At 41.0% G+C, this 23,168-nt stretch overlaps 1 protein-coding gene across 6 annotated transcripts in view; it reads left to right on the forward strand.

Moving 5' to 3' along the window:
- Positions 1 to 315: 315 nt before the first annotated feature.
- Positions 316 to 23,168, forward strand: part of MCTP2 (multiple C2 and transmembrane domain containing 2) — a 147,486-nt gene continuing 124,633 nt past the window's right edge. The window contains exons 1-5 of one of the 6 annotated variants that reach the window (XM_065076638.1): positions 16,898 to 18,014; positions 21,136 to 21,249; positions 21,408 to 21,531; positions 22,448 to 22,502; positions 22,887 to 23,132. The gene's annotated coding sequence lies outside the window, so the exon portion shown is untranslated. Of the gene's footprint in view, positions 469 to 16,897; positions 18,015 to 21,135; positions 23,133 to 23,168 lie in introns of those variants that run through there. The other 5 variants (XM_065076636.1, XM_065076639.1, XM_065076637.1 and 2 more) reach the window with 5 other exon arrangements.

Raw genomic sequence — 23,168 nt, forward strand, 5'->3', positions numbered from 1 at the left:
AAACAAACCACAAACCTGTATACAGCTGCCCCAAACAGCAAACTTGTTCAGATGGCAAAAATGCTTATACCTCTTCAGAGCACTTCTAGACACCCGAGGCTGTGCAGGTTTTCACTTGCTCATAAGCTTGCCCAGACTTTCTGCTTGCCAGCCCTTGCTCTGGTGCCAGGGCTTGGTGCTGAGCTGTCTGTGCAGGCTGGGCATGTGGCAACCGGGCAAGCCCACCTGCAAACCCTGGTAGCCAGGTGTGCCAGTGGGTGTGCAAAAGCCACAGGTGATTAAAGAGTGTCAGAAAGCTAAGTAAGCATAATATCTTGTGACTGTCACAAGGAAAACTTGCCTGTAACAGTCTGAATTTGCTGGAAAAAACTTCAGAGAAATCTGGAACCTGCCTGAAAGCATTTATTAATGAAAACTGCAAAGAACTTGAGAGCTTTTCCAGAGTGGTGATATGCTTTGTCACAGCAGGTGAGGAGGTTCAGCCCCAGGAGGTAGGCAGGTGTCTACTTGGGGACTGATCCTGTCCAAATGAAATATGTAAGAGGGAATCTTCTCTCTTTGCAGCAAAGGAGGAGGCATCTCCATGAGTCAAGTGCATGTGGAGAGGGGCATTCTCTCCAGCACTTGAAGCAGCTTCTTGTCTTTGTTCTTTCTGCAGCTGGCTAGTCTAGGTGGGAAGACATCTATGTTATGACCATTCAGATTTGTGTTAGCAATGCGTATATAAGATGCTTTTATTTTGCGCAGTCGGATTTTTCACTTTTAATTGTTTTGTGGTTGAACACCCTTCTAAGGTAAACGGAGCAAATCAAAGTGAACATTCCTGACAAATTAATGAGCAAACACGTTAGCAGCTCTGAAAATGAAATGCCTACACATCACATAAATTAATTTCACAGTGTTTATATATATTTATGGAAATGTCTTTGAATTATACTCCCAGCTCTAGCAGAGATGATTTCGTCTTCCATTATAGAGCAGGTTATCTGGTGATAACTTCTAGACCCCTATGAGCTACTGGAGCATGTAATTATCTTGTTCCACTTATTAATGATGAAAGGTCTATGCAAGTCCCAGAGTATCTGTATGTACTATGCTCAGTAGTTTAAAGAGACTGTATAAAATTAATTCAGATTAAAATTTAGTTGCTGCCTCTAAATAATCTTCAAATATGGAATATAAATGTTTTGGGGCACTTATAAATTTTCAAGATTATAAACGGCTATGTACTACTAAGTCTAAACACTGTGGTGTTAACACATGAAACTGAGAAACTGGACTGTAAGCAGAAGAAGCTGAGCGGGCTCTACTCTGCAATGCATATAACAAACAAACATCAAGCTAATACAAGTTAGAACTTGGGCTTTTAATTTTCACCTAATATTATTGGTAATGGAAGATATGTTAAAAATGAGTTTCATCTTGACATCCTTGGAAGGTGGCCAGTTTATATACTTCTGGGTTAGAGATCTGCAAACCTCTATTCCCCAACCTTCCTAAAATGGCATCGTTCATTTTATGTCTCCTAGCTATAATCCTGCTTCTCCAGTCTGCCATAATAATGCTAATTAGTTCTGTATGTAAATAAACTATTGTTGACAGGACACTTTCAGCAATTCACATATGACTCATGGAGAGAGAGGTTTTAAAAATGATTTATCCATAAACAGAGATTCCATATGTCCTAATCTGGCATGGATTTCTCTCCTTCTCTTTATAGCAAGGAATGTGTGTATGCCTGTATAGCAGGGCTATAATGTGACAATTTGTCTCAGAGTGAAACCAGGATTTATGGTCCTTACTGGAGACCACAGAGGTAAAATGAACAGCAGGCTGCATTTAATCATCTGAATTTTCAAATATTTCTTTTGCTTGGATAAATGTGTCTTTGTTCCTTCTTGGAAACATGTTCAGCTGTAGGATTGGTTCCTGTAAAGTTATCTGAAAATACTGCAGGCATATTTTTAGTGAAGTGCATGCAGGGGGTGAGAGAGGAAGCATGGACAGGGGACATTTCTGCAGGTAAAGGTTTGGGCCCAAAACTTCCTAGCTGAATGTACTTCTGGCAAGACTGCTACTATTAAAAGAATCTTTAAAGAAAATGCACTTATCAGCTGTATATGTGTTCAGTGCACATTTCTGGAAATGGCGGTGTATCACACTAATTTCAGATAAAAGCCACAGGAAATCCAGCCAGAGGAGGGAGAGGAATTGTGAACAGTTAAATGCTGTTTCTGTCTCCTGTAGGGCCTGGTCCTGTGGCCATCAGTGATGTGATACTGTCCCAGCTTCAAGAGCGGTTGTGCTGATGTGAGTGTACTTCTAAGAGACAAATTAAATTTTTTGGGAACTGAGCTTAGGTTGAACTACCTTGTCTCTGGGCTTTTTATGGTTGCCCTCATCTGGATTGCAGTCTATATCCTTCTGGTGATGCAGCTTGTTGCCCCTGTCTCTTCCTCTGGCCTCTTGCTTTCTCTCCTGGTTTTACCACAGGGTCACTCATGTTACATCTAATTACTACAAGTAATTTTTTCTCTAACTTGGTGATTCTACTCTTTTAAATCAAAAGTAGGGTTCTCATAACCACGAGATTTCAAGATGCAGAGCTTTGGGTAAGATAACCAGAAATCATGGAGGAGTTGATGCCTAGAAAATAGCAGCATGGATTATGTGAACACACAGAAAAGGCAGATTAAAAATCTACAAACCAGTGGCAGGTGGTGTTTGTGCCTTCATAATTTGGATAAGACAATGTTGCACATGTGAGCCGTAAAATGCGATGAATCAAAGTGCTACTGGCAGAGAGTTTTTTTGCTCTTGTTCTGTCATCACAAAAGCTGAATTTTGTGTATGCGAGGGCAAAGTTGGCATCTGTAAAGAAAAAGGTTGGCTGCTTGCTTATGGTAAGGATGCCAGCTTTCCTGCCAGTGGAGTTGGAACCTATTTTCTTCCTTCAGAAAAAGAAAGCTCTCAAGGGTGACAGTGGTTTAATGGGGATGGCTTGTTACAGCCTTTGGGCTGGGAACAACATGCCAGTGCGGATGAGATCTGTCTGCTGAGAATTGGACCAGGCATGGGGGCATTGGTAGAGCTGTTTGTGGGAAAGGCAAAGCCAGAACTGTGCTTTCCTTCTCTCTTGAATTTGCAGTGACTTTCCCCCTTCAGGCTGTGTAGTGAAAAGAAACCAAGGCACTAAGCTGGCTCATCCAAAGGAGGGGATCCCTGGTCTGGCTTTTTTTGCTTTCATCAGATTTTTGTGGGGTTGTGTTTTTTTGGTGTGTTTTTGTTGTGGTTCATGGACTGATTCTCAAGTCCCAAGCCTGACAATTGTCACTTACTACTAATGCTGGCCAGGGTTTATTGGAGAGCCTTACTGGAAAAGCTGCTTTTTAGCTGGTCCCAAGAAGTTCCCTTCCAGCCACTGCCCCTTTATCTGATGTACAAGACTGAGAGGATCCTTTAGCATCCATGACAATATTCAAGGCTAGGATCTACTGATGTGTGCCAGCAATAATATTAAAAAAGGAGGGATTTTCTGAAGTTGGTTCTCATTTCCTGAATCCCAAGACTGTAGTTCTCAGCTGTGAGATTTTTTTTCTGGACTCCTCTGTTCTTGACTTTAACTCACATATGAGCATTTGCTATGAAAAAGGAAGGTGGCTAGGGAGTATTTTATCTTGTTTTGTAAGGAACTATGATGGAATGTCTGAAATGCGGAAACTGAATCTGAACATAGGGGTAGGAAAAATGATTACCCAAGAACCTGATGAGTTGCATATATGCTTTGATTAGTTTCTGATGTTGGCAAACTTGTGGAAAATCTGCATTCAGGACCAGGTTTTACAAATCCAACAGTGACTGGCTGCAATTCTGGATCTGAATACAGAACAGACCATAGTAAACTATCAAAGGATAGCTGGAAACTGGAGATTAATTAATCTCTGATAGTTTTGTAACCTATTACTGTTGCTAAAGTACATCACTATCTTCAACCTTTGTTTCCCACCTAGACACTTCTAAAATATTAAACACATGGTGATGATAAAAGTGAAATAAAAGCAGATTTTTGGGAAGCAGAGGAGGAATTTGGATGTGTAGTGGGGGCTGCATTTGTTCAGCTCTGTTAGGACTTTTTTTCCCCTCTGTAAACATGTGACAACCTATAAAAGGATCATTCGATTACATTTTTCATACCATTGTCATTAATTACCACAGGAAAGTTGAAATGAAGAATTGGGTTGCAGAGTGTCTCTGAGGTGAGTAATGTGTGTTTACTGAGCGGTGATCTGCTGCCTGCCAGCTCACCTCGTATACCTGTATTTACTGGGTTTAGCCACAGAAAGGGCTTGGGGTTATGTTTTGTGTGATCCATTTGAAAACAAATGAAAGGGAGATTCTTTCCCATGTCTTTAAACAAATCCCTTAATGAGCAATATCCCCCAAAACAGGCTGAACAAAAAGGCAGCAAACTACTTTGGCCAAAGAGTGTAAACCCAGCCCAGAAGCCAGTCATTCTTGGGCAGCTGGGGTTGCTGGAGAGCACAACTTTGAGAGCAAAAGGTGAGCTTGGAGATGTGCCTAGGGGGTATCTGGTATAATTTTTCAGGTAATTCTGAACACTTCAGAAAAGTTGGGTGCCCAAGAAGTCCAGTGCTCCCATGAAGTGATAGCTGCTGTATGAGCTTGTACTTGAACACTCTTACAGAAATGTCAAGGATTCCCTATGTGCTGGAAGAGCTTGAATTGAGGCATGATTTTTTTTTTTAGATCTCAGAAATTCTAACTGAGTCAATTCAAGACAAAAGCATAGAAAATACCCTGCTCAAGATAAGGTTTACATTTTTAATTGCTTTGAGGTAGAGAATGTGGCTGTATTTGGAAGTATAAGTATAGGACAAGCCTACAGAAGATTCATTTCTTATTCCCAGTCCCTTGTCCAGTTTTAATGCTGTTATAAATATTGAGGGAAAGGCTGGTGGTATGAAAATCCTGTGATATTCTTCCTGCGAGTCTTTTCTCCCAGGGTCCAAGATGCAAAATTAAAATTTGTGTAGCTTTCCCCCACAGGCATAGTTTCCCCCTGGGTATAGTTTTATTGATGCTCTGGGTATCAGTGATTCAAGGAGGAGAAGGAGTAGATGAAGTTCCCATGACTTATATCTAAGAGCTTGAGGTTGTATTACAGTTAGGCTGTTCTTGCTTAGTGAAGTAGTGGGGCCACCTAAGAAAGTCTAGTTCACCATGAAACAGGCACCACATAAGTGGCCTTGAAATACTTACAGGAAGGGAACTGTGGGAAAATTGCTCTGCAAAGGGGAATTTCATTGAAACAGGTGTGGATAAGTGAAGTAATCTAGAAACAATACTTTTGGGTTCATTTGGCAGCTTCTGAAGAGCTTGTCTGAACACAAAATTCAAAGTGGATCAGAAGGTGAGCCTGGCATGATCTAAACATACAGGTATTACTTGAGACCTGTGTTTTGTTCCAGGCTCTGCTACTGGCCTGGAAGGAAGAAGGTATTTGGAGAAGATGTTTCATCTGTCTTTGATTTTCCTCTAAAATCAAAGTGGTGATACCAGCTACTATGAAAACATGTGGAGAGAAGCTGATGGAAAGTTATTAATTATACCAGTAAAATCACTTCCATGATTGTCTGTGGCAAGTTTCCCAAACTAGGCTCTTGAAATAACTTTTTTTTTCAGTAAGTAAAATTCCCTTGTTTCATACCTCTTTCCCTCTCATGTCCAGAACATGAGAAGGATCTTACTTTATGTTGCTTCCACTTAATTGGATTAGTCATCTACATCCAAAGGTATGTGCCTCAGGTCCAGTTTTTGCTGACAACCAAACCAATGGGCCATTACATGAGGTAGATGGAATCCAACATCAAAGGAGAGAGCAATTTGGGTTGGATAGATGCCAGAAGCTTTTTGTGCTTATCCAAATACCTGCGTGCACTGAGATATTTCTCATTGCTGCTAGTGCTCACTTGCTGCAGGTTGGAAAGATTAAAACCTTTGCTTGTGAGGTTGTACTACCATTATCTCCAGTGCCTGAATGAAAATGGTGGTGTGGAGCTGCTTATGATGTTGAAGATCACCTCTCACTTTCAAATGCTGGTGCCTCTAGGGAATGAAAGTGCATAAAGCTATCTACACATCAGGTTTTTAGCAGTGCCTCTATATCATCAACTCTTCATCTCTTCCTGTCACACAATCAACAAAATTAAGAATTATCATTGCAATAATATGGCAGGAAGAAGTTGCAAGGAGATGAGAGCATGGAGTTCCTGCTGAGTTCTCCTAATGAAGCTATTGCTTCAAAATAGCTTCCAAAACATCCGCAAAGGTCCCTGGAGAGCCTGCCAGAGATGTGACATTGCAACAGTTTGTCTTGTGCTGGTATAGACCTCAAGGTGTGCTCTGTGCTCTTGGCTATGGTAACACAGCCAGTGTCCCTCTGGAAGTGACATTCACTGTACAGTAGGATCACCTGCAGTTTGAGAGCAATTCTTAAATGGACACTGGGAAAGCTGTAACTGAGTCCAAAGTCCATTGAAGTACAGGAGAAATTCAGATAAATAATCCTCTCATGTATATTTGAGAAATTCAACCCCAAGATCTCTATGGAGCTGAGTGCAGCTGTTCTGCAAATTATGACCCTGTGGTTTGTACATCAGCCAGACAGCTCAAGATAATTGTGTTTACTGCGTTATTTCTAGTATCCTCCTTTGAAAACAATCTTTGTGTTCCTTTGCTGGTCAGCTGAGGTGTTTGGAAGACGCCGCAGAAGAAAAGTAAATGGGTTTTGGCCCTTCTGAAAGATACAGTGGGGCCATGTAAATGCATGGTTAACACAATTGGGAAAGATCTGCTCTAGTCAGATTGTCAGCCAGGCTGTGGGCACAGCCCATCTCTTTTTCTGTGCCTTAGTTTTCATATTTGAAAAATGGGATGATGCTACTGGTCTTTGAGTTACTTTGTAAGCTGCTGGTAAGTGTCTGGAAGAGGAAAGTGTTGTTCAAGCATTGTATAGGTGATGGGAGCTATTTGCTGTGTTTTCTCCATCCTCAACGCTAGCATACAGAATTGAAAGCTTTGTTGTAATATTGATCTAACTTATGAAGAGCTATGAAATCATAGGAGTTTGCAAAAAGATTCAGGGCCAATGTTACAAATGCAGCCTTCTGTAGAGCATCTGCTGAATCTGGGGGGGACCTGTGCTGGTTTATTGAGAACATGAGTGTTAGAGCTGGACCACCCTTTATGGTCCACAGTACATTTACAGCTACTTCCCTGCGATGTCAAGTGTGTTTTGGTTTTTTTTCCTTTCTTTCTTTTAATTCTCAGTCCTGGCTGCCTCCCCTCCTCCTGCTTTTGCTGTGCTGAGAGTCAGCTTTTTCACAAGCCATGGGGCAACTTGCCCATACAGATCAGGCAGGTACAAAGATCACTCTTGAAAGTCTTGTCCTGGGGGTCTGCATCTGTAAAACCTGGCCCTCTAAAACTAGCATTTGAGTAGGGTTGTTTCCAGCATAGGTTAACATTTGAAATCAGGAATTCCAGTGTTAGCACTGGGTGTGGATTTGCCACTCTGACTTTTTTTTTTTTTTTTTTTCCAAGGAGAAGATATTCTTTCTTTATTTCCAGAGGCAAACCTTTCCAAAGTTGTGAATACAAGAGCTTGCCAAATATTAGCTTTCAAGGTTTTAAGTCACACAGTGTTTACTCAAGTTACCTCTTCTTGAAGTCTATATAAAGAGTCATGTTTGCTCAGGCATACTCCTAAAAGCCCCAAGACATGGTTCTGGAAGGAGGTATGCAGCAGCAAATGTAAATATTGCTGTCCTTAAAACTGGAAGCCCTCCAAGTAATCTATAGAAGGAAATAGTAACGTGAGGAAGAGACTTTACAGGATTTGGAGGTGACTTTATAAGGTTTGCAGGTGAAGGCTGCAGAATTGTACCTGGAATGGAAAAAAAATTCAGAAATTCAGTGGTATTGTAAAAATAACTTCTCTTGGGCGGGTCTTAGCCCTGTGATAACAGCTGCTCTCTTCTGCTCCTCAGTGCTCCCCTTTGGTGTCACTAAGACAGCACTTTCCCATACCCCAGCCTCTGGAGCAGTTGCTGGGAACAGTTTGGGGGGACTTTTCTGGCCAATCTTAGCTGGCCTCTTGCTGCAAAACAACAGTTGGAAACAAAATATATATATTTTTTTTTTTTTTACTTAGTAAAATGATTCCCTCCCACCTTTTGTCAGTGGCTGGTGTCGCTTTTCTAAGAGGGTTGCGGAAATGTGAGCTGAATTTCGGGTGCTTTGTGATATGATAAATTGGTGAGGAATTTTCATGGAGGAGTGCCCAAATACAGTGCAAATAAAGAAAAATAATTGGATTAAAATTCAACCACAATATCTACTGCACATATATGCAGGTATGTGGAAACAGAAGTCACATCATGAGTTTCCTGCAGCTGAGACAGGTGAGGAGACTAAAATTCACCCTTGCCATGCCACTTTATGTATTAACAGGCAGCCCATCGAATTTCCATATTTTCCCTCTCTGTGCAGACAGCTATTATCACCCTTCCCACTGCAGAGGTGGGATATCAATAAATGGAGCTGAAGCATTTCTATGCTGCAGTGGAAAGCCACCTGGGCAAGTTAATGCAGAATAATTATACTTATCAGTGTATTGCATCTAGTGCTGTGCTGTCTGGGTGGGTGAAGGATTGCTGCAGGGCTGAAGGCAGCAGGACCAGCTGTGCTCCTGCACCCCGCAGATGGATTTATGGTTTGCCGATGCCATCTGCTGGCATGGGCTTTGCTTGTGCAGTGAGCAGTGAAACCCTCCAGCTTCTTTCTGCCATAAGCAGATGCTGCAGCTCCCCATGTCTCTGCAGGTGGTGTAGCCCCAACCCACCCTTTCTTGATGATTTCTCGAGCTTTGCAAAGCAAATGCTGCCTGCAGCCAAGCACCTGTAAAACCACTCTGCTCATGGTCCCTCCTGGAGTTGTTCTTCAGCTGGGTGCCCTGTGGGCTTTCCACAGCTCCCCTTTTGCCTGCTGGAATGCTGTATGCCCCATGGGAGCAGCCACAGATCCAAAGGGATCTGCAGCTGGATTTATTTTTTCTTTTTCTTTTTTTTTGTAACCTACCAGGCTAAATCTCCAAATCCATGTGGTTTTTCAGGTTTGTCTTTGGTGGGGTAGTGGTACTGGTAATACTGCATGAGGTTGAGGTTGTAAAGATACTTCTAGAAAGTTTTGTGAGCAATAGCTTGGAAAAAAATAAATTCAGGTAATAGAGTTTGCAGGGAAGTTTGTCCTGTTTCTGTCATGCAAAAGAGCCCTGTGGGAAATGAAGATGCACTGTGACAATTCCTTGGATTTTGATGTTGGCGCGCTTGTTATCCTGGTAGAGCTGGTTTTATGCCTTAAACTGGCATCACTCTCTCTAGGGTGATGTGTGCTGCAGGGGACCTGACTTCTGAATTGGCCTCTGATTCCAAGCAAGAACAACTCAGCTGCTTTTAAGCTCTGCTTGGCAGGTGCCAGAGACCTGGCTGTGCCCTTGTGCAATGCACAAACCTAAAGACAAGATCTGTGCCAAAGCAAAACCTGAGTAAAACTCATGAAATTAACTTCTAAATCTTCCAGTTCTTATAGGTAGTATTTAATTTCATGCAAACACCACATTAAAAAACTGAAAACAAACAAAAAACCCAGAAACAAAACAAAACCCACAACAACAAAAAACCTGCCACTAAAAAACCCCTGGCTTCAAACACCATGCTTTGACTTCAATCCTGGTTTTCTCTGGGCTTCCCTTATTTCTACCTGTGGGGAACTTCCACTAGTTAACCACAAATAAAGTGGAGTTTCTGACACTTGAATTCTAGTATGTCAGGAGTGGGTAGCAACAAGACCTGGCTGGAATCTTTATTAGCACGTTTACAGATATGGATCAGAGGTTTGAAATTCAGATGTCATGAGGATGAATAAAGAGGAGATATTGCTAATCAAATTCTTGAGGACTGCATTGCAATAAACTATGGTAACTTGATGGAAAATATAATCAAGCTTTCTAGTTGGTTTTTCAGCTACATTTAGGCTGTTTGTTTGGGTTGTTTTGTTTGTTTTGGTTTTTTGTTCTCATTCCTTGTGCCTCCCTCTTCACATGGACTTTAGAGAGGATGTCTGGGAGGATCAATGACATGATTTAGCTTTACCAAGAGAGTCAAGTAATCCTGCTGCACAGAATATTCAGGGGCTTCTTCCTCCTAAATAGTGGAAATATTGTAAAGAAAGTCTCCATCTTCAGACCATTACTAGTAGAGATAATGCCAAAGTAGAAGCGTAATGTTGGAGGAGAAACAGTTGTGGGGCTTTTTCCTCTCACTGGTAAATAAGTAGTTAAATTTGAGAGGGAGTTTCTCTACTTTGCACACATATAAACCAGTTTTTCTGAGTTCCAACACCTGATTTTATGCTGGGTGATATTGGTGTGTCCCCTGCTACGTTTATCAAAATGCAGACTGTCAGTAAAAAGTGTTCATATACCATAAACTATAATGGACTGCATGTGTGTTTTTTACTAAGGTGTCTGGACACAAGAAATACTGCCCTCATGCTATTGGGAGGGGTGTCCCCTTGCATACAGACTTTAACTGGATACAGGGATCTTGGATATTCTGACATCTCTGTAGGATAAAAGGAGCTGAGCAAGTTCATAGGGGAGGTGCAGGTGTTGGCTTTCTACAAAGTAACCTAAAATGTATTTCTCTGAATAATGCAGTACAAAACCAAAGCAGTAGGTGACATACTGCCTGCATTTTGTACTTAAGCTGGTCTTTAACCCTGAAAAAGGTAACCATCAAGCATTTTTGGTTCTATAGAATTTCAGGTACATCACTTTCAAGGTCTAAACAGTGGCCAGATGGGAGATGATGCACAGAATTGCTTCTTTAAGACTTAAAATGTCTCTGCAGATTAAGCTTTTCATTCCTTCTCCTTTCTTCCTAAAATTTGCTTGCAGGTTGTGTGTAAAACACTGTTTTGACAGAAACAGCCTGGTTGTTAACAGTAAGCTTTTGCTTCCAGGGCAAATTATACTGGCAACAAGTTGTGTGGGTTAATGGAACAGGGTTGCTTTAAGACAGAACTTCTTTGGTTGTGTCTTAGAGGTGATTTGTGACCTACATACTCATCCTTGTAGGTATCCTGGGCCTTGCAATCAGTGATGTAAGGATGTTGTCAATTCTTTCAGGCCATGCAATAAAAAAAAAAAAAGGAGTAAATACTTAAGTGATCAAACCCTGTGGTGAGTATTTTCTTCAGAAGCTGTTTAACAAGCAGGACTAAATGAGGGAGCATCACATCTGTATGAAAGGATTTCAAGACTCATCTTGAAACAGGAGTTGATCCCACAGAAGCTGGGATAAGGGATGGATCTCTACCATATTGAGTTTCCAAAGGGGTTTGCCTCACCAGAGCAGCAAGCCATGGACAGCAGCGATTGGTGGGGCTGTGGAGTGCTCCTGTAGCTTGCTCTGGGTTGGCCTTCAGTACAGACAATATCATTTAAAGCACATTTCAGGCTGCTTTAAATCATAGAAGGGAGAAGGGCAAGTTCTGCTAACCCTAAACTTGAGGGATTTGAAATGGCATTTCATATCCACTTCTCTTACATGAGAACTGATGGGCTGTGGGGGAGCTGGGTGAAGCTGGAGGGATGCTCTGGTCACTTGCAGCTGTATAAAACGTACAGGTTTGCTTTGCTATTAAAATAGAAGTAAGAGTTCAGAAGTCAAATGGAAGCAGCTGCCTTTGGAAACTCTCACGTCTGATCTTATTGCCTGCAATTTTCTACATTTCTGTTGACCCAAGTATGCCCTCAGGAACTGGGTGGCTTTGAGATGCTGCACTTTGCCTCATGTTGTTCCTCTGGAGTCAGCAATTATCTGTGAATTGCTGAGCTTCTCAGATGTTTCATGAAGACTTGGTTTCACTGAGCCTTCAAGTTCACAGGGTGGTAAGCCTCAATGCCAGAGCCAAGATGGGATCTGGAAGAAGCTTTTATGTGTTTCCATGTATCTATGCTAATATTCACTGGAAAAAGACATGAGTTTTTGCATTTCATATTTTCATTTTGCCTCTGCGCTGTTTTGCACTCAACTAATTTGGTTTTGGGGCTTGCTCAAAATTTTCGTGTGGCTTAGCCCAGAGGTGGCTATATTTGGTGGTGAGAGAGGGTTTACATGTATTTGAATTATAAAGATGCTGAACTATTTAGTGGATATAAAATAGGAAGTGTTACAGGTAGACAGTGAGGACTCTTATTTAATAAACTATACTGCAAAGGAAAGTGTAGTTTTTAAAAAATACTCCTTTTTTGGTGTTTGAGTCCCTTTCACCTGTGGAGCCGAGGGCTGCAGAAAACTATGTTCCTTGGGGATGGTGAGAGCTTCTATCAATATCAGACTTTGCTTTAGTCTCACCAGTTGACTCGTACTCAGACCCTAATTTCTCAACTTTCACCTCAAGAAAAAGTGTGTATTTCTTTAATGTCTCATTTTGCCTGCAAATAAGCTACATAAGCCACCTGTATGAGAAAACATAGGGCCTGTGGTCTGTCTGTGATCCTGGCTTTGGAGCTGTGTTGAGTACAGCATCTTGCTTTAAGGTCTTTGCTCTCAATGGCCACGTAGTGGCAGCAAAAACCAAATAGGTTTCCCCATCCTCATTGTTTGAGGAGGAGGACTGAGTCCATAAAAAAGAGTAAATACTTAACTGATCAAACCTTGCAGTGGGTATTTTTTCCAGAAGCTGACAATATCCAGTTCATGCTGATAAAAAATGAAAAGGTGTATTTAAGTTTATATATATATGTGTGTGTGTGTGTGTGTGTCTGTGTGTGTATCCTGTCTATAGGTCATGGAGGGGAGAACTGGAGCCCACACTGCCCGAGTGTGATGGCTGATTGAGATGAATCCTGCTGCAGGGCAAGAACGATGCGATTCGCTTCTAGCAGCACCTGGGTCCTTTTGTGCTCTGTTGCCAGAGGAGTCAGAGCACCTGGGAGTGACTCAGGCTTTTCTAGTCACTTTTTAATCAGTTTGGGTCAAGTTGCATGGGTTTTCAAGGAAATGAACATCCTCTCTGAGGATGAATTAAAGGTATAGTGGAAACCACTCTGGTTTTGGAGCAGATACAATTTAGTTTGGTCTTATCATCATTTACAGCCTCGGGGTGCTGTTAGGCTGTGTACTCTACAAACACAGCATGAAACGGTCCCTTAATGAGTCCCTTGAAGTCTAAATAAAAAGCAATAAGGAAAGGACACTTTTATTACAGGTAAGGTACCAAAGCATGGAGGTGAAGGATTACTTCCTTTTTGTGCATAAGAATTTATCTGGAGACAACTAAGGAGCTGAATCTCTCTTTAGAGACCCTAATTGCCTTGCGATGAAGTCTTCAAGCACTTGGATGTTTCTTGCCTAAAACTACAGTAAAAATACCCCAGGTGGGGATTAGAAAGCATATTTTTGTCACAGCCCTCTGGTACCACATCAGCCCTGGTCCCAAGTCCCAGTTGCTGCCCCACAGCCTGAGCCATAACCAACAAATGAAGACAAGGCTGAAAGAAAATGAGTCATATATTATGAAAGAAAAATAGTGCAACCCCAAATGCATTTTTACCTCCTGTTCTATAAACTTGATGTTTTTTCTCCTTGTCTAGAAGGACAGGAATTTCTTTGCAACCAGAAAAAGACATTGACAGTGTCTGTGTTCCCAGGCCAGCAGAAGGCAAAGTCTGTGTATTATGTGCACGCATAATTAGTTTAGGACACCAGTTAAAGGAAGAGCTGTTTGCTAAGCAATAACTAAGCAAGGTATGAGGCTCTGGGAGCAGAGGAGCAGCATGGGCAGAGCACTTGCATGAAGGAATGTGGTCATACAGGAAAGCGGGGCAGAACACCACTGGGTGTGTGAACTCTGAAGCAATTTTTTTTTTTTTTGGCCTGCTTTATAAGTGGATTAAAGGAGACAAACTGAATATCTTCCTTAATTATCACCATTTCCTATATATGGAGTAATTTACTAGTTTAAATAGGAAATAATATAGTACAATTCATTTAAATGACTCATCAAGTAAAGTAAGACTGATTCTCAGCCCACTGTTTTATGTCAGTCCCATAGGGAGATGTATCTGAAGTGATAGTCATACAGATGTGCTGCACCCCTATAGTACAGGCTGTAACTCTTGGCTGTAGCTGTTGCATATCACCACAGGCCTGTTTAATGCTTTTGTTCTCTTGTCTTTTCAAGTTCATCAGAAATGATGTATTGTAGTTGAGCTGTATTTATCTTGCAGCTAACAACAGTTGGATGGAATAAAGAGCCTGTTGCCAATTTTAAACTTTTCTCTTTTTTTTCACTAATCATTTATTATAAAAGAAAAACAGTGCAACCTAAAATGGATTTTTACCTCTTGGTCCATAAATCTTCATGGTTTCCCTCCTTGTCTAGAAGGATGGGAATTTCTTTGCAAGGTGTTATAGATCAAGATTAATGTTTATTTGTGTCCAAGGCTGAACACAAGACCTGAACACTGGCAAAGCTTTTGCTGTACTCATTATGATTTTCCACTACACTTTGCAAATCCTGTGTTCTATAATGAAATTTATCATTATTTCACTGCAAGTAGCTCTTGGAGGGCTAATCTGACCATGAAGGTAATCCTGGAAAGTTAGGTATTTGAATGAATCCTTCATACAGACTTTAAGTTTAGATTTTTTCAGACTGCTGGGTGCAGATGTGCTCACCTGGCTTGTATGTGTGTGTTTGTCTGCTAATCCCAGGAGTCCCCAGAACAAGCTGGCAGGAGGGCCTGGCCACTGGAACATGGAGGAGTGCTTGGAAGTGGCTTCTGTTCAAGCATGGTCATCACTAACTTGAACAGGAGGAGCATGTGGATGGGCACACTGGTGGGATGTACAGCTGGTGCAGCCCAGTGTCCTGTCCCAGCACTGCAGAGGGAAGTCAAAGAGTTTGCTAAGGATCAGTAAAAAATCCATGTCAGAAGAAGCCTCTTCTCATCTCCACGGAAAGGAGGAAGGCTGATGTGTGCCAGCATGTATTGCTTAGTTCCTGAAAAAGTACTGGGTACCAAGTCACCACCTCATTGTTATTTGTGCTCCTCTTGCCTTTCTTGCTGATTTTCTGGTCACTGCACGCAGCCTATTCTGAGCTGTGCTACCTGACAAGTTGGCCATCGGTGGGTATTCGACTTGTATGGTGAAGGTAAGTAAAATTTTCTAGTCTGTCTTCTTTTTTCCTTTCTTTCAGGATAATGAGCAGTGGCTGACTCCCCACATGCACTCCCACTTCCTCCCCAGTATCTCCTGCACTTGCTGGTTGCTTGATTGGTTGGTTGGTTGTTGTTTTTTAGAAATCAATGTAAGATTTGAAAATCTTTGCAGCAGAAGCAGAGGTGGTGGTACCTTCCTCTTCAGTGAATATACATTTTCAGACATCTTTTTGTTCTCTTTTATCCAGTTGTTTGTTGCCTTCTCTGTGGAGAAAGGAATTGAACATAAACCTTACAACCCCATTCCAAAGCAAGTTTGCTCAATCCTCTGACCTGCCTCTTGCTGTTCTTGGGTACGTGCAAACTCTTGTACATTAGACAGCACAAATACTCTGGACCTTACCTGATACATTTTCATGAGTCTCACTGTTTTTCTTCCTCTTATGGAAGCTAAAAGTACACATAAAATAAATAATTTGTTTCCCTCCCCTCTTTGGCAGTCAGACTTTCAGTCCCTTCAGTGAAACGCCAAGTTTGGAGCACGAAGGGTTCAGGTGAGCTGGTGATCCATCTCCCTTTCTCCGGGGTCTGGTTCAGTCAGTTCAGTAAGTCTGTGGTTGGGCTTTCCCCTGAACGTGCCCAGATCCTGTTATTTGGTGTCATTGCTGCTTGCACATGTTCTCTGAACTTTTGCTGGCTGTTTGCATAACCAGGAGTGTATTTCCTGGCTGGCGTACAGCCCTGGATCTGTTTATTAGCTGTACTCTTGGATGGGGTTGAGTTGGTATTCAGGACTGTAGGTTTGTACCTCATGTGCTCTACAGAGTCTCCTGGGGCTTTAACTCCCTGTCTCAAAGTCATTTTGTGACTTGATTTAATTTCTGTCTCATCTTTCACCCCAACTGTCAGTGTACTTTACATTATGCAAATGTAAAATGCCTAGATTTGATTCTGGTGATGTGTGGGAAAGGGATGCGTACCACATCCATGTGGTTCAGTTCTCTTCAACAGTGTCTGAACATCATCCACCTTCTCATGCAACTGCAAACTGAGGCTGTCCTGAAAGCCAGGTTTCCAGGATGTGGGATTGCTTATGGAGTCTGAACACTAATGATGCCTCAGCTGCGCTGTGAGCTCAAGCTTTTGACATTTCTGTATTTCCATTTATTAGTGCTTCTTTCCTTATCTGATTTTTTGATTCAGTGTGGATTTCTTGCAGCTAGAATTCTCCCTCTCAAGTCATCTACCCATTGAGTGTCAGCTGATCATTTTCAGTGTCTCAGGCAAGTCAGAAGACAGCATTTCTTTCTTTTCCCTGCTGTGCTTGCTATTTCTTTTAATATTTAATGACCATTGGATATCACAGCTGCACAACTGCATTTTGCTCATCCACTCTACCTTTTACCTCTTCCATCATCAGACCTGCTCCCTCTGCATTTTGGACCTTTGTCAAACACTAAAAACTGCAGTTGAATCACAAGGGATGAGTGTTTGCTTGATGTAGAGGCCAGGACAGCCTAAGCCCATTTGCACGATGCGCACTGCGGAAACAGCCACGTTCCAGTATGAACAGCAAACCACAGACACAAATATGCCAAAAATGTGGAGGTACCCAGAAAAAACATCCTATGTCAAGGGCTTTAGATCCTTATGCCAGCAGATGCTCCAGATGTGTTTCTATTTAGCTTCCTCATATAAGAGTGGTGCTTCTTTCCTGAGTACTGTGGACATGAAGCTTAGTGGTAAAGAAAGTGGATATAAATAATAAAAAGAGATCAGATAATGCTAATTGTTATAGACTAAAATTTTTTTCTTACCTTATTTCTTCAGGTATAAAACAGTTCCTATTCAAGACAAAAAAGAGCAGAATCTGAGCTTTCTTTTCAATAGCAGCAGCTGTTTTTCTGCAGAGTTCAGATGCCCTGATCATCTAAAATGGAAAGATGGTTAATAGCAGAAATGTGTATTTGACACATCCACTTGCCACTTATACATGCAACAGAATCCATGGTCTTCTCTAACCAGAAGGAATTAATACGCTATAATAAGGCTATGATCTGGTGTTTTTCTGACAGTGAGAAGCAAAGGATGAGGGGAAAATATTCATTTTAGGCAGAGGAGAAAGAGATATTTCCATCAAGTTGGTCTAGTACAGCAAACATAGGAGATAAATACATCTTTTTTTTTTTTTTTAAATAACTTTTCTAAATCATTATGGGAATATCAGACTCTGAATAAAGAGTAGTGTGGTGGAAAAGAATGACTCAAAAGGTGATCTGTCTTACTGAAAGCACAGTTAAACTGTGTGTACATACTATTCTTGAAACTATTTTCCCTCCTCTTCAAGTTTATCCTTGAAGTCCCTGACTTACTACAGCTATTGGAGGAAATGAGTGTTGTAGTCTGTACAGGATGTTTGTAATGCTTCTAGTGCTACAAAAATAACTTTCCCAGTTTCAATTAAATTGAGTCCTCATAAAGATAATTTTGAGCTTGTGTAATGAAATTTGGCAAATTCCTAAGGATGCTGTCTGTTTAACTACCTGTGTTATAAACAAGATTCTCAGTGTACATCACTGCTATATCCACTGTTAGCCATTTCTTTACAAGTCTATCACTTCTATTATCTGGTATTTTTCAGAGAAATACTGTTTTCTGTAGCTCATGGTCTCCTGTGAAATGGATCTAGATCGGACCTAAGGTAGGTACCATGAGGGTGATTTGTGGCGTCTGGAATAGCAAGTAAGGGTTGTGGACATTCCTGTAAACTGATGACCTGTAGTAGGGTTGCCTGTGACTGCAAAGCTGGGTCATGATGATCTACCTTCTTTCTTAAACTAAATTTTAAGCTGTTTACTGTGGGGGAGAAGAACTTGTACATTTTCAGAAAACAAATACCTGATTCCTTTATACAATACATACCCTCATGGTCCCCTATCTAACTTTCCAAGTTATTTGCATGTTTTTAAGGTCAGAATCTGGAAGATTTCCCACTTTGTTCCACTTAGATACCACTGTAATTATCATTTCACACTTGACCTTCAGCAGAATTGAGTGCTTCATCTCTTGGAAAGGAATATGCATAGGAAAACAAATAAAAGCACTTACCAGATGGTGCCTGGTGAATTATACTGTTTGAAATTCAAGAATATTGCTTGATTGGCATTTTTGTAGATGTTTGGCATCACTGGACCCTTTCTAGCACTATATTCAGACATATTTATGCTTGTGTAGTTTCTGTCTTGCCATGTGAGAAAGTTGTTTAAGCTCTCATGAACTTTCCTTGTTCCCTCTAGATACCTGATCTCTTTTCTTGCCAGAAAATGGTTGGTTCTTGATACCACAGGATTGGTGTCTTTAGTTCTCCTCTCATAAAACACAGGTGGAGATGAGCTGTAGCAGCAGCTCTCTGCCAGAAATGCCTTGATTGCAGTGTGACTCCAGCAAAGAGATGTGTGTTTTGTGTGCTTTCAGCTTTTAACCTCTTCTGTTACTGCTGGTCGAATGTCCCTCTATCTGTTCATCCTCTATCTTCCTCCTCTCCCAACACGTGGCTTTAAAAATTGTATGTGAGGAAAGTAAGAACCCTTTGGTTTTATCTTCTTGGTGTAAGAAGTGTCATGTCACAACTTCCTTCATGATCACAGCTTGCAACATGGCTGTGTTGAAAGAAAGGTTTAAAAGTTAATGTGGGGAAATACTTTCCCCACATCTGTGGGGCTCTGATTTCTACCAAACTGGACAAAAAAAGAATCACCTTTAGTTGCCTCCAGGATCTGGTAAAAACAAGACACTTTCTAAGGCTGCCTTGTGATAGTCTGTGTCACAGGGAGTTAATACGCTTTATAAAGCAAACAATGCAGAAGAACATTTGTACTATAGTGTTGAAACTTCTGTAGTTTGTCCTCTAAATGCTCATGGAGTGAGCTGAGAATTTGCACATGCCTAGGCAGAAGCACAGCTTTTGTGAAGGGATTATTGGCAAATTTCTCCTACTAAATTTGGGAAAGGTTTAGGTACCTTCAAATGTTCAGAGGAGTTACAGTGCAAGTACTTTTCTACAGTGGTAAAAACCCTGCTTTTTGAAGAACCAAATCTCTTCTAATATGGTTGTCTAGTCTTTCTCAGATACTAAATTATTTGCCTCAATTTGAGATTCACAAAGAAAATAAACAAGATATTGAAATGATACAGAGTGTTGGAACATCTTGCCATGTGACTTACAGAAATGCCATAGAAGTGCATGCATTACGCTAAGCATTTAAAAAGTCCTTTAAAACACCCACACCCAACAGGTTGTTTTTCTCTGTGTTTTCTTTTGCTGTATCTTGGCTCTAGATATAAAGGATGGCAAATGTACAGACATAAGAACCTATTTTGGTAGTTCTGTACCATAATCATTTAAACATATCCCTATGCAAAGCAAAATATATTTTTATTCCCAATTTATTGGTGCTTGCATATCTCTTATCAGCAGTGCTGAAGCCGGATGTTTAACACACCTGGCTGTCATCTCTGACTGTTACCTAGAAACATAACTCTTAACTTTTAGTGCTTTTTTCCCCTTTAATCCATGTAGTCCTTAGGTAAATCAGTTATATTAAAAAACCTCAACAGTAACCTGTTGGTTTTATCAGGGGCAGGGCGGGGAGGAGGATAAAAAGCAAGCTTGAAACGCTTTTCTGTATATATATTCATTTTACATCAGCCACAAACTGCTGAGAGAAGGATTAGGCATTTTTTTTTAAAGGCTGCAGTACCATAAATCTCTAGACTGGCACTTGTAGTTTATAGGGGCTGAGTGGCTGTGGAGATCCTCCATAAACAACTGAGACATGTGGAAGATGAATTTTAAAGAGTCCTCTCAAAGCTAAGTGCTACCTCTCACTTCTACACCTCAAATCCACCCATTTTTTATTTTTATGTTATATCAGAGGCTGCTCTGTGCTGTTTTGCCTAATTATCTACACTCAGGCTGGATTCTGTCAAACCCAGAGGAAAGGGAACATAGCTGTGTACACAGAGGTGGGGTTTTCACCTGGCCTCGCTTAAGCAAGGGTTTAAGCTCTTAGTCAAAACACCTGGACTTTTAAAGAGCAGGGATTAGTGTCTCCTGCTCTGGGATTGTTTCATTTACTTCTGCCTCTGCAAAAGGCTTTTGTGTTTCATGTCCTGTCTGCAAAATGTTCAACCTTGCTGTAGGAAAGGCTCCAAAGTAAATTAGAGCAGCCTCGGGGGCTGCTTTACATCACAGCAGTTGAGGCCTTACCCCAGCACTTCATGCTACACCTTGTGCCTCTTCCATCAACACACTCTACAATAAGCTCAGATCTTCACATTTGCACAGAGCAAACTATTTGCTTTGCATCACTGATAAGTTTTCCTAGGCTGGGAAATCATCGTTTCTGCTTTACAATAAGCAAAGACAATGAGAAGCTGAGCCCACTAGATTTGCTGAGAAATGGACATTCACCAGTTACTGTAATTCAGCATTAATGTTTGTATATATAAACTGGTAAAATAGGAAAAACACTGCTAAAATAATTGTTCCTGGGTATTGTGTTTTCAGATGCAAACGTAACCATTCCTGAAGCTGTTAAGGATAATTTCCCCGAACTTACAGCATTGTGCAATTGACCATATGCTTTCTCTGGGGTTTTTACTTTACTCGGCTCTGACAAATATTCATCCCTGCCAGAGGCAGGGCAGGGAAATTGATGGATCAGTGGAATGATCCAGTACCAACAAATCCATAGTTACAAAAATAGGCAGTTATTTTTACCATTTCCTTGTTCTGACACAATTTCCTGCCATTCCGTTAGGCTGTTCTGAAGATCGTCTGGATGACAGATCTGCTTTGAAGACTGTCAAACCCCTCTGCAAAGAACTACTCCTGTTGGAAATTGCTGTCTTGAAGAGCAATGACTGGGAGAAGGGTGAGGAGCCGTGCGATGTTAACAGCCTTTGATCGCATCTGGCATGTATCCAATTAAGTGCCTGCTGTGGGCACTGTTTGTTGTTAACATTTCTGATCCTATTGCACTAAACATAGGAACTGTGCTTTGCTTGATGAGTTTTATTATACCTCCTACAGGTTTAGTGATCTCCAGCCTTCTTGGAGCAGCTCAGAACAGGAGAAGGATGCAGGGACCACAGAGACACACCTATATATATGTGTGTGTGTGTGTGTGTATATGTATAGGATGTGACTGCAGCAGGTAAGGGAGGAAGGTGAAATAGTTTAATTAATAGGGTTCTGCTAGTGCAGTTTATTTTGACAGAAGAGGATTAATGAGATCTCTCAGCTGCAGCTCTGTTGACAGGTCTGTGTGTGATAATGTCTGGCATGGGGTGGGGGTGAGCAGATGGAGTTGTAACCTCTTGGGCAAGTACAGCTGTCCTTGGCATAGGAAGCCTTTAATATTCTCATCAAGACCTTTAAGGATCTATGCACTAATGGCTCTAAGGGTGTATGTGACAGTTGGCCTGACTTTGCAGACTAGTCACCTTTAGTTGTCATCATCAGACCTTGCTAAGCCTAGTTACAGTAGTTCTCAGCTCACCTTTGGCCATTTCTGGGTCTTAAATATTAAAAAGTAATTGAAATTAAGAGACTAAAGAGTCCATTGGTCAGTGGTTTTTAGAACAAAGTATTTCTATTTGATTACAGGATAACACTTGGAGAGCATCACTAAGTGAGGTTCTAAGTAGACTTGTGGTCTTTTCTACATGTAAACACATGTTCTGGTCCAGTACTCTTAATATTGCGTAGTTTATTCAACATCTAGAAGTATGTGCAAAATTAATATCTTTCAAAGTCAACAACTCTAGTGAGTCTGTTTAAATAATTTACTGGAAAAATGTATTATTAAAATATGGATGGAGTCTGCCATACTCCTGTTTTAGGGTTTGGATTTAGGCTTGATGAAATTTTTGTACTATAATGAAGTGATAAGTGTTGTGATAGAAAAACATTAACAGTAGTAGCAGAAATAAAAGCAAGTAGCTAACTTTTGATATTCAAGTCAGTTTTCAGGAATGTAAAGCTTACTGTTTAGCTATCAATTATTAAGAAACACAGCTGAAGGCTCTACTGTGTTACAACTTTTCATGTGTAATTTGTTCTTCCTTTAGCTAGCTCAGATCTCAAGTTCTGAGCAAATGCCAGTTCCCGCAGAGGTGGTGCAAGGTAGGAGAGTACTCTCTTGAATGTGCACTTTTCTGAAACTAGACTTAAAGGAAAAATACTCTACTTGTTAGCCTGGAACAGAGTTAACTCTTCAGTTCATGTCCCTGTTCTCTAAATCCAGGACTTGTATAGAGCATGATGGATTACTCTTCTAGTTGATGTTTGCATGTTCATCCTATGAGGATCACTTTGAGAAAGCATGGTTAATGTACACCAATAATTTGCTTTTAATAACTCTTACATGAAGGAATCAGGAGAGGATATTCAGGGGAAATTTAACAAAAGTATTGAATTATTTTTTCCAGTTTTTTCCAACCCTGTGTTTCTTCATATCTGATTTTCATTGTTTTGAGTCTCTACAGCTTGTGTTTTCTGTTGCTTCAGTTCATCTTCAAACACTTTAAAATAACGGAAAGGAAAGAATTTGAAGAAAAGCACGGCTCCAAAGACCATAAAGATCCTTTGACTTCAGCAGATGTGTCCAAATCATCATGCTGGTGATGTTTTGGTGCCACAGGTTACAGAAGTCAATTTGAAGATGTAAAGAGATGTTAACTGGGCAAGAGCAGGGAAGCAGCAAGAGCATTGGCCTCACTGGTGTCAAGGACCAGATGCCTCACTGCAGCTCTGGTAAGGGCACAAGGCTGTATGCTGAAAACTCCAGGG

This window comes from Columba livia, chromosome 11 (assembly GCF_036013475.1).
Source record: "Columba livia isolate bColLiv1 breed racing homer chromosome 11, bColLiv1.pat.W.v2, whole genome shotgun sequence".
NCBI lineage: Eukaryota > Metazoa > Chordata > Aves > Columbiformes > Columbidae > Columba > Columba livia.